This window comes from Cervus canadensis, chromosome 33 (assembly GCF_019320065.1).
Source record: "Cervus canadensis isolate Bull #8, Minnesota chromosome 33, ASM1932006v1, whole genome shotgun sequence".
NCBI lineage: Eukaryota > Metazoa > Chordata > Mammalia > Artiodactyla > Cervidae > Cervus > Cervus canadensis.
The window spans coordinates 35,780,498-35,791,479 of NC_057418.1; positions in this window are offsets into that span (position 1 = coordinate 35,780,498).

The window sequence follows — 10,982 nt, forward strand, 5'->3', positions numbered from 1 at the left end:
TGTGTCCTCGGAGGGAGGTCGGAGGTGTTGGAGCTGGCTGGGTCCACATCTCTGCCTCTCCTGCACGGTCATTCAGCTCTGTGTGTGCTGAAAACCAGGCTGGGGGGAAACCAGACCTGCAGAAACGGTGGCTCCCTCCTCCCACACAGACATAGTGGGTGGTGGGGGCCGCCCACCTGCTCAGACCCCGGGTGCTGCAGGCAGAGTGGTCCCAGCCGTGGAGGCGGGCTCGGGGGTCGTCTGGAGCCTGGAGAGTCCTCTCTTGTTTCCTGCTGACACTGACCTGAAATTCTACTTTGTGAGCATGCTGATGGAACAGGAAGCCATGCTTGGAGGGGCTCCCCCCGGCTAAACACAGGACGGTCTGAGGTCTGAGGATCGAAAGTACTGACTCTAGACAATGGAAATGTGGGAGCAATTCTGTGAATTCATGATGCTCAAGGGAAAACAAAAAGGTAGAACGTCCACAGAATGGGCTATTTTTATAAATCGAATATCCATAAGGGACTTGTATATAAAATATTTAAAGAACTTCTGCAACTCAATAATACAAAGACAAATAACCCCAAATAGCCCCGTTAAATAATGAGCAAAGAAGGACTTCCCTGGTGGTCCAGTTGTTAGGACTCTGTGCAGGGGATTTGTGTTCAATTCCTAGTTAGAGATCTAAGATCCTTCACGCCGTGAAGTGTGGCCTAAAAAACAAAAAAAGATCAAATAGATGTTTCTCCAAAGAAGAGGCACAAATGGCTAGTAAACGTATGCAAAATGCTCAGCAGCATTAGCCATCAGGGAAGTGGTAATCAGATTCATAATTAGATACCTCTTCACACTCTGCAAAATAGCTACAATCAAACAGAATGGAAAACAGCAGGTGTTAGGGTACAGAGCAACAGGAACCCTTGTGCACAGCTGGAGGGAAAGGAGAATGGTGCCTCTGCTTTGGCAAACCGTCTAGCAGTTCTTCGAAGGATTAAACAGAGGTGCCTTGTGACCCAGCAGTTCCACTCCTCAGCACACACCCGAGAGAAGTGAAGACATACGTCCTCAGAAAAACTTGGTCAGGAATGCTCATTGCAGCGTTATAAACAATAGCGAAAAAGTGAGAACAACGCAAATGTTGGATCAACTGAGAGTTGGTAAATATGAAATATTCGAGACGTGCTACTACATGGCCGGTTCTTGCAAACACTGATGAAGTACAAGAAGCCAGACACGAAGTCCTTGATTCTGGGCTTCCCTGATCACTCAGTTGGTAAAAAAATCCACCTGCAATACAGGAGAGCCTGGTTCGATTCCTGGGTCGGGAAGATCCCCTGGAGAAGGGAAAGGCTACCCACTCCAGTATTCTGGCCTGCAGAATTCCATGGACTGTATAGTTCAAGGGGTCTCAAAGAGTCGGACACGACTATCGAGTTTCACTTTTGCTTTATCCTTGACTCCACTTGTATGAAGCATCCAGAGTGGGCAAATCTACGGACACAGTAAGTTGCCTGGTGGCTGCCTGTTGCTGGGAGGGTTTGGAAATGGATGTTAATGCATCCATGCTCTCCTCTTGGGGTGATGGAAATGGTCCAACATTGGTTGTAGCGATGGTTACACCACTGTGACTGTGCTAGAAACCATTGACTTGTATACTTTAAAGGGGTCAGTTGTAGGATACATGAATTATATCCCAACAAAGTTAGTCTTTAAAAACTTAACAGAGAAAATAAATATTTAAAACAATGCAAAACGAACTCCCTGGGGGTCCAGTGTTTAGGACTCTGTGCTTCTACTTCAGGGGTTTCGGGTTCGATCCCTGGTGGGGGAACTAAGATCCCACAAGCTGTGCGTTGAGGCCAAAAAATAAGATAAATAAAAATTAAAAATAAGATGCATACAGAAATAAACAGAGCAAAAATCCGGACACTCGTTTGCCATAATCAGTGTACCACTTCAGGGAACTAAAGGGGAAGAAGCATTTATCTGTACGAGCTGTTTCAGACAGCCCTAGTCACAGAGGAAAGCTCTTCTTTCTAGAATGAGCTCAGCGAATAAATATGAAGGAATGGCAGAATTAAGACATCAGTGTCTAATCCCTAGTGAATTATTATTTTGTCACGTGGCTTGTGGGAACTTAGTCCCCTGAGACCAGGGATCAAACCCATGCCCTCTGCAATGGAAGTACAGAGTCTTAACCACCGGACTGCCAGGGAAGTGCCCCACCTCCTCTTTTCTGGTCTGTAATCCTTCGTAAAATACTGATGCAGACATGGTCATCAAGGATGCAGGCCTGATTTATTCAGCAAGGGGATGGAACTGGGTCTCCACAGGGCGGGTCTCCCAGGTCCGTCTGAAAGGGGCCAATGCCAGTTTATAGTCAGGGGTGCAGCTGGACCCACTCAGCACCGCGGCCCACTCTAGGTACCCCCTGGAAGCACCGGGCCCACAGTCCACCCCACTTCTTGATTCTGAATCCAGTTAGGCCTGTGGTACATCTTCCAGTTCCCTGGAAATGAAACTGTTAACGGGACTAGTTAAGGGGAACTCTGAGGAAGTGACTGAGCTTCTCCAGTAAGTGAAAGTCACTCAGTCGTGTCCGACTCTTTGTGACCCCATGGACTACAGTCCATGGAATTCTCCAGACCAGAATACTGGAGTGGGTAGCCTTTCGCTTCTCCAGGGGATCTTCCCAACCCAAGGATCGAACCCAGGTCTCCCGCGTTGCAGGCGGATTCTTTACCAGCTGAGCCACAGGGAAGCCCTTCTCCGGTAAGTGGAATATTTAATAGGACAACACACACGTGCTAAGTCACTCCAGTGTCTCCAACTCTTCGTGACTCTATGTGTTGCAGCCTGCCAGGCTTCTCTGTCCATGGGATTCTCTAGGCACGAATACTCGAGTGGGTTGCCATTTCCTATTCTGGGTGATCTTCCCAACCCAGGGATAGGACCTGCGTCTCTTGTGTCTCCTGCATTGGCGGCTGGGTTCCTTACCACTGGTGCCACCTGGGAAGCCCTAGCAGGGCAACAGGGTGATGGAATGCCTCTCTCCCACACACCTCTGGCCTTTGGAAGGATGACAGTCTGGATCAGTGATGCCCAGTAGTAACAGGAACCACAATCTGAACTTTGAGTATTGTAGTAGCCACATTAAAAATGTTAAAAGAAACAGGTGAAGGTAATTTTAATAATGCAGTCTATGTAGCCCAACAGATCTAAAATATTATTTCAATATATGTGAAAGTCATTCAGTCATGTCCGACTCTCTGCAACCCCATGGACTGTAGCCCACCAGGCTCCTCTGTCCATGGGATTTCTCAGGCAAGAATACTGGAGTGGGTTGCTGTGCCCTCCCCCAGGGCATCTTCCCAACCCAGGGATCACACCCAAGTCTCTTACATTTCACACACTGGCAACAGATTCTTTACCACTAGCGCCACCTGGGAAGCCCATGGACTATACAGTCCAAGGAATTCTCCAGGTCAGAATACTGGAGTGGGCAGCCGTTCCCTCCTCCAGGGGATCTTCCCAACCTAGAGATCAAACCCAGGTCTCCACCATTGCGGGCGAAGTCTTTACCAGCTGAGCCAGCAGGGAAGCCTGAGAATCCTGGAGCGGGTAGCCTATTCCTTCTCCGGTGAATCTTCCTGACCCAGGAATCGAACTGGGGTCTCCTGCATTGCAGGAGGATTCTTTACCAGCTGAGCTACCAGGGAAGCCTCAATAATAAATATTATAGAAATATTTTATTTTCTTTTTTTCATACTATGTCTTCAATATCTGGTGTGTATTTTACACTTACAATTCATCTCAATTTAGATGCTAAACTTTGATTGCCAATACTTGATCTCTATTTAAATTTCATAGCATTTATAGTTTAAAAAAGTATACTCACACACTCAAGTTGTTCCAAACTGAAAAAAATTTCCAGAACTGAATCAAGTACCAAAAAAGAAACAGAAAAAAAAAAAAAAAATCGTTTTCCTTATCATCTGCATTCTCATTGACAAAAGTAGTTTACTTTTGAAAAAGAATTTGAAGGAAAAGCATATCAGATTCAAAATTATATCAAGGACTTTCCTGGGGGTCCAGTGGTTAGGACTCCATGATTCTACTGCAGGGATCCGGGGTTCAATCTCTGGCTGGGGAACTAAGATTCCACAAGTCTAGGGGGAAACCCCCCAAAACCAACAACCGTTAAAGTTAAATGAATTCACCCACATTGTTTCAAGTCAATTGTATTAACCTTGACATCAAAGGTTAATGATTGCCTTAATGGAAAAGTACTGCTTCAACTTGGGAGTGGTTGTGGAATACATAATACTGTTTACTACTATTAAAGCATTCTGCCTGTTTATTCATGTTAGGAAACTTTGTAATATCATTATTGTTGATTTGTATTCCAAAAATTTCAATTGCAAATAAATTTGCATACCTGTCTAGCTAGGTCACAAGTTTTTTTTTTTTTTTTAGTATTTACTTATTTGGCTATTCCAGGTCTTAGTTGCAGCATGAAAACTCTTTGTTGTGGCATGTGGGATCCAGTTCCCTGACCAGGGATCGAACCCAGGCCCCCTGCATTAGGAGCATGGAGTCTTAGCCACTGGATCACCAGAGAAGTCCCGGTCAGAAGTTTCTATATGAAGGCTTTAAGCTTCAGGTTTAGCTCCTTCTTACAGTGTGCTGTTGGGGAGAAAACATCTGTCCCACTGCTGTTTGTGGCTTTGATTACTGAACATTTGGCAAACATTCTCTTTATGTCCAGAAATGCTTGAGTTAGGGAAAAGTAGGGGTAAATCTTTGTGAAACTCTTTCCATGAGCACCGGCAAGTATCACACTCATCATCTTTAATTTCTTTCAGTAGTTCTATAAACCCAGGAAGAGTCGTAACACTGGCACGTATTTAATGAAAACAATTTTAAGGAACACTATGACACTCTTCACAGTGTCTACTTCAGGAAGTCAGATGTGAATATTGTCAATATGCATTACACAATGGAATAAAGCAATAAGAGAACCACCAGTGTCTTCTTTGAAAATTCCCATAAATTCTTGATTTTTGGCTAAATAGTTGAAGCACTGCCTGTTGTAATAGAAATTACACCTGTTTTTTCACTTGTAGCTGATACGCTGCAAGACTTGAAAACGTCCACCATGGGCTCTGTTTTACAGGCCATGACTTGACAATGTTACTTTGTTGTGTTTGCAGGTCTGTTGTTGGCCTGGGGTGTGACTCCAGCCCCAGCCCAGCTCAGCGCTTCTTCATTCATTTCATATCTTGTTCCATACTGTTCTATAGGCTTAGGCATGTTTTAGATCATTTATTATTATTACTTTTTTAAAACCTAAATGTTTTAAGCAATTGAAAAATGATGTTTCAAGCAGTTGAAAAAGGTGTGTATTCTGAATGCCGAATACTGGCCGCTTGTCACATTTTTCGTGAGCATGAATTGTGTTTATCATGACGAGGCGTCCCCGACCCGCTGTCTCAGCTGCCAGTCTCTCCGAGAGATTGCAGCGAGTTGCCTCTGATGCTCCGTGAGGGTCTCTTCCCGTTTTACCCAATTCCCGCTGGCGAGCTCAGGACTTTCCACGGCAGCGCCTCTCCGGAGCCTGAAGCCAGCAGACTGGGAGCCTGGATTCCAAAGGCTCCGAGTGGCCTCAGCATATCTTCTAAATGGGGTGAAGGGCAGAGATCAGAGTAACCAGCGACATTCGGGTGAGTTGAAGTGTATCCTGCGAGGGTCCTGTGGGTACACGGGTTAGTCACAGACACTGAAACACAGTTGAGATCGATTTCTTCAGCAATCTTTCACCCACAAAGCGGGTTACCTTTCGGCGGGGTTAAGCCTGTTGACCTGACCTCAGAAACACTTCCACGTGGGCCGTACCCTCTGGTCTGGATTGCAGCCCTGAGCGGCGAGTCTGAAAGCTAACATTTGGTTTGTCCTCCTCTCTTATCCCCGGCCTGGGTCTATGCTTAAAAGGAGAAGAGGCAGCTTTACAGAATTTGATGCTGATAAAACAAACGCTAGCGTCCTCGGGTCGTTTCACTGAAGGGGCCGCTGCCTGCAGCAGCAAGAAGAGTTACTCTGGACGTCTCCACCCGGGGGCAGGGGACCCCGTGTGGCACCTTCCGTGGTCCCCAAGTGCCACGTGGCTCCCCCCAGAGGGCAGAAACAGGACAGCCCCCACGTCACCCCTCAGTCCCTTCCCCTGACATGGGACAGGCCCTCTCGCAGCTCAGGAAGGCCCAGGGTTTGAGCCCGTGGCTTTCAGGTGTCTGAGCGCGTGCATTTTTCTGCTCCCACACACGGCTGCTACCAGGCGTGGAAATGAAGTTTTCCAGTTGTTGCAGAGAGGACAATTCTTGACTCCATGTTGGAACTGTTTCTTTGACTTACTGTTCGTCGCTTTTGTTATTATACAGAGCCGCCTGCCTCAGAGAGCCCTGCCCCTCTGCCTGTTAGCTGAGGTGCCTTTGTTCAGAATCCTGTCCACCTGTAGATGGCAGGAGGGAAATGAGCACATCCCCTGGCTGAGGCTTGCCGTTTTAGGAGATGTTTGCAAGGCTACTGGTCTTTTTACTTTGCTTCCTCACCTCCCCCCATGTCTAATCCTGACGTCCAGCACCCCATAAGATGGTTCTTTCGAGGCGCTAGCCTGCCGTCTTCTCCATCAGCTGGCGTTCCAGATTGAGTCGTTTTCCTCGCCTCCACACCTCATCTCGGATTCACTGGCCTGTCGTGGGGCGAGCAGAGCGAGCTTGGCCTCGGGAGCACGGTGACTTTGGGGTGCGGGGACGGGACAAAGGGGAGGTGGCTCTCACGGGAGCCCCTGCCCATCTCTGCGCTGCTCCCCGCGCTGGTCCAGCCTCACCTCCACCCTCCTGCAGGCGCTGCTGGGACCCCGGGGACGCCCGCTGGTGCCCCTGGGGTTCAGGCAGACACAGACAGTGAGGGCTCTGCTCGCGTTCCAGCAGGAGAAGCAGGCGGGGAGGGAGAGAGATAAGGAGAGAGAGACGGGGGGAGAGGGAGAGAGACAGGGGGAGAGAGACAGAGAGAGACGGAGAGGAACAGAGACACAGGCAGGGAGGGGAGATCCCTGCGCTTATGCCCAGCGCGAGGAGGAGGGCAAGGCAGGGTGATGAGGGAGGGAGAGAACGCGGACAGGCTGGGGTGGGGAGGGCGGCCCGCAGCAGCCTCCAATGGGACCATCAGAGAAAGCGCCTCTGAGACTCGGAGGCCCGAATCCTGGACCGGAGCCGCTGGGCAGGGTGTCTGGACAGAGAGACAGCGCGCAGACCAGGCCTCTTTCGGGAGTGGGGGTGGTGGGGGGTCGCCCAGCACATGCTTGCTGGCTGCTCAGCCCCGCACCCTCCCCAGGCCTCCTGCAGGAGCCCGCCCGACCAGCATATGAGCCCGCTCCAGACACGGCCCCGCGAGAGACAGCGGCCCCCATGAGGCTTCTGCGTGCGCTCACCCAGCGCTCACCACCCCGGACCCGCACGGTCTTGTTTCTGCCCAGGGGGCTCAGAGCCAAAGGGGTGCCCGGGGCTGTGTCCCCTCAAACCCACGTGGTGAACCCTCACCCCGGTGTGACGGCATTTGAAGGGGGCCTTCGGGAAGCTGGTAGGTTTCCACGCGGTCACATGGAGAGAGCGCCTCCAGCAGGATGAAGGGCGTAGAGCCTTCGTGAACCAGGAAGAGGGTCCCCCCCAGACACGAGCGTGTGGGGGCCCCTATGGTAGACCCACGGCCTCCTGAGCTGTCTGCAGAGTTCTGTCTCAGCAGTGGGGCTGACCGAGCCGGAGGAAGGAGACAGAGGCCGCTGCCTCCGGGATCCCCGGTCCTCTGCACCATCTCAAGGGGCCGCCCACGGAGGGCTCACAGGGCGGGGTTGGGGGCCCGGGGCCCCTGCGGTTCTGGGCTTCTCTCTCTCCCCCAGGTCCCAGAGGCTGGGCGTTAATGGGCGGGTGCTGGCGGGGCCCAGTGGGTCACGAGCAGCACGCTCCCGGCTTTGTGTGTGCTCTTGGGCTCTGCGGGGGGAGGGTTTCCAGGACGCGAACGCGACTCCATCGAGCTGACCTGGAGGACACCCCCAGACTGCGCTGCAGGCCGAGGGCATCGTCAAGCGGTGACCCGTCCTGATGAGCCGGGACCCCAGACGAGGGGTCCTGCTACGGTGGGCAGGGAGCAGGGAGGTGCAGGGATGGCAGGTGGGAGATGAGGCGATCCTGCAACTGCAAGGTGGGGTGCCAGAGGCCGAGACCCCCAGACGCAGACCCGGGAGCAAATGGACACAGAGTCCCAGCCAGCTGGGACGCGTGTGAGGGGAGAGGACACGGGAGTTGGCCAGGGAGGCCACCAGGGCTATGAAAGCAGCGTGGGGCGGAGGGGCGGGGGTATGCTGCCTGGCCGTGTGGCTTCCACGCCAGCTCTCTCGAAAGTTCTGCAAGGTGTCTACTATTCTGTGACAATTCCCTTTCCGCTTAAACTTGCTGAAGAGGGTTCTGGTGCCTGTAACTAAGACTCCCAATCAATACTCTAGAACAGCGCCGTCCAGTGGAACTTTCTGCCTTCACGGAAATGTTCTAGAGTCTGGACTCTCCAACTCGGGAGCCCTGGCCTTGGTCGGCCACAGGGCTCTTGATATGTGGCCCGTGAGGCCACAGAACGGAATTTCGAATTTTATTTAACTTCTCTGGTGGCGCAGTTGTAGAGAATCCACCTGCCAATGCAGGAGAATGAAGTTCGATCCCTGGGTTGGAAAGAGTACCTGGGGAAAGAAATGGCAACACACTCCAGGATTCTTGCCTGGAGAATCCCAGTGGACAGCAGAGCCTGGCGGACTACAGTCCGGGAAGTCGCAAAGAGTCAGACGTGACTTGGCAAATAAACAGCAACAACAAAGCCATTCACATTTAAATAGTCCGCTGTGGCTGGAGGCGCCCTCTTGGGGGGCACAGCACTGTGATATAAACTTAAGGTGGGGCGCGTCTCAGGACTAGCTGAGATCTCAGCGGCCAAGCTCATGGGGCTTGGGGACCGTGGGGCTCGGCCCGGATGAGCCGGGCTTCCTCCAGGAGGACCAGGGCAGCAGGTTTGCCTTCAACACAGTTTAGGGATCCGGGCACAACGGTCTGCTGGCGGAACCATACGCCACAGCATGGACGGTGGGTGCGGCGGGCAGCGCTGCAGAGGAAGCCCAGGTGAGCAGAGAGACGCCCAGGAAGGTGCCCAGGTGAGCAGAGCGCTGCCCAGGAAGGTGCCCAGGTGAGCAGAGAGACGCCCAGGTGAGCAGAGAGACGCCCAGGTGAGCAGAGAGATGCCCAGGAAGGTGCCCAGGTGAGCAGAGAGACGCCCAGGTGAGCAGAGAGACGTCCAGGTGAGCAGAGAGACGCCCAGGTGAGCAGAGAGACGCCCAGGAAGGTGCCCAGGTGAGCAGAGCGCTGCCCAGGAAGGTGCCCAGGTGAGCAGAGAGACGCCCAGGTGAGCAGAGAGACGCCCAGGAAGGTGCCCAGGTGAGCAGAGAGACGCCCAGGTGAGCAGAGAGACGCCCAGGAAGGTGCCCAGGTGAGCAGAGCGCTGCCCAGGAAGGTGCCCAGGTGAGCAGAGCGCTGCCCAGGAAGGTGCCCAGGTGAGCAGAGAGACGCCCAGGTGAGCAGAGAGACGCCCAGGAAGGTGCCCAGGTGAGCAGAGAGACGCCCAGGTGAGCAGAGAGACGCCCAGGTGAGCAGAGAGACGCCCAGGAAGGTGCCCAGGTGAGCAGAGAGACGCCCAGGAAGGTGCCCAGGTGAGCAGAGAGACGCCCAGGTGAGCAGAGAGACGTCCAGGTGAGCAGAGAGACGCCCAGGTGAGCAGAGAGACGTCCAGGAAGGGAGGAGAGGAAGCCCAGGGTCAGGTGACCTAGCAGGACGGGAGGTGGATGACGCGGGCTGGGCCGGGGAGAGGCCCCGCAATGAAGGATGCGCGGACGGATCCTTGGGAGGCAGAGTGGGTCAGAGGGCTTCAGTTTCAGCTGAGTTAGGGAGTCGGGCAGGAGCAGCCAGACTGGGAGGCTGAGAGGCGCACAGGATGTTCAGGGCTGATGGACCGGGGGGAGGCTTGCCAGGGAGCCCCGTGGCGATGAGCAGCCCGCAGTGGCCGGCAGCCTGGGGGTCAGGGCGGGCCTGGGCTGAGTTTGGAGCTTGGAGGCTCGCGTGGTACTGTGCGTCTCCGACAGGGCCGGTCCACCGAACCACAGGGGTACCTGAGAAATACAGGTGTGTTGTCTGAGCCTTCTTCCGGGGGTTACCTGAGTCGTTTGCACCACCGAAGACCTATTCTGAAATTAAATTTTTCTTACGGACCTGTTATAAGGAATGTAATTCTAATAATTAGGTAACTTTTCTGCTCCTCTACCAGGGTGTTTTAATTAATTAATTAAGCCACAATTTGCAGCATTTGGGATCTTAGTTCCCTGACAAGGGATCAAACCTGAGTCCTAATCATCGGCCCACCACGGAATTCCCTACAAAACGTTTTAAATTTGTTGTTTTACTTTTTTAACTTATTTTTTAACGGGAGGAAAGCTGCTTTACAGTGTCGTGTTGGTTTCTGCCGCACAACGACGCGGATCAGCTCTCTGCTGCGTCCTGTTCAGATGCTCCGTCGCGTCTGACTCTCTGCGACCCCATGGCTGCAGCCCACCAGGCTCCTCTGTCCATGGGGTTCTCAGGGCAAGAATACTGGAGTGGTGGGTCACCATTCAAAGAGAGATTTTCTCCTGTGTGTGAGACAGCCGTGCTAACATAAAATCAAGAACTGAAAAGATCCTGACCTTTTGCCCAGACTAGGTTTATGGTGTGTCCATATGTGCTTCCCAGAGCTTCTGGCAATGTTGACAGACGCCCAGTTCTGCAGAGATCTCGGGTTGGCAGCTTGTGCCGAGGCTTAAGGAGCAGAGGCAGGATCTGGGACAGCTGCCCTCCCCCCAGCACGTCCCCATAAGGAAA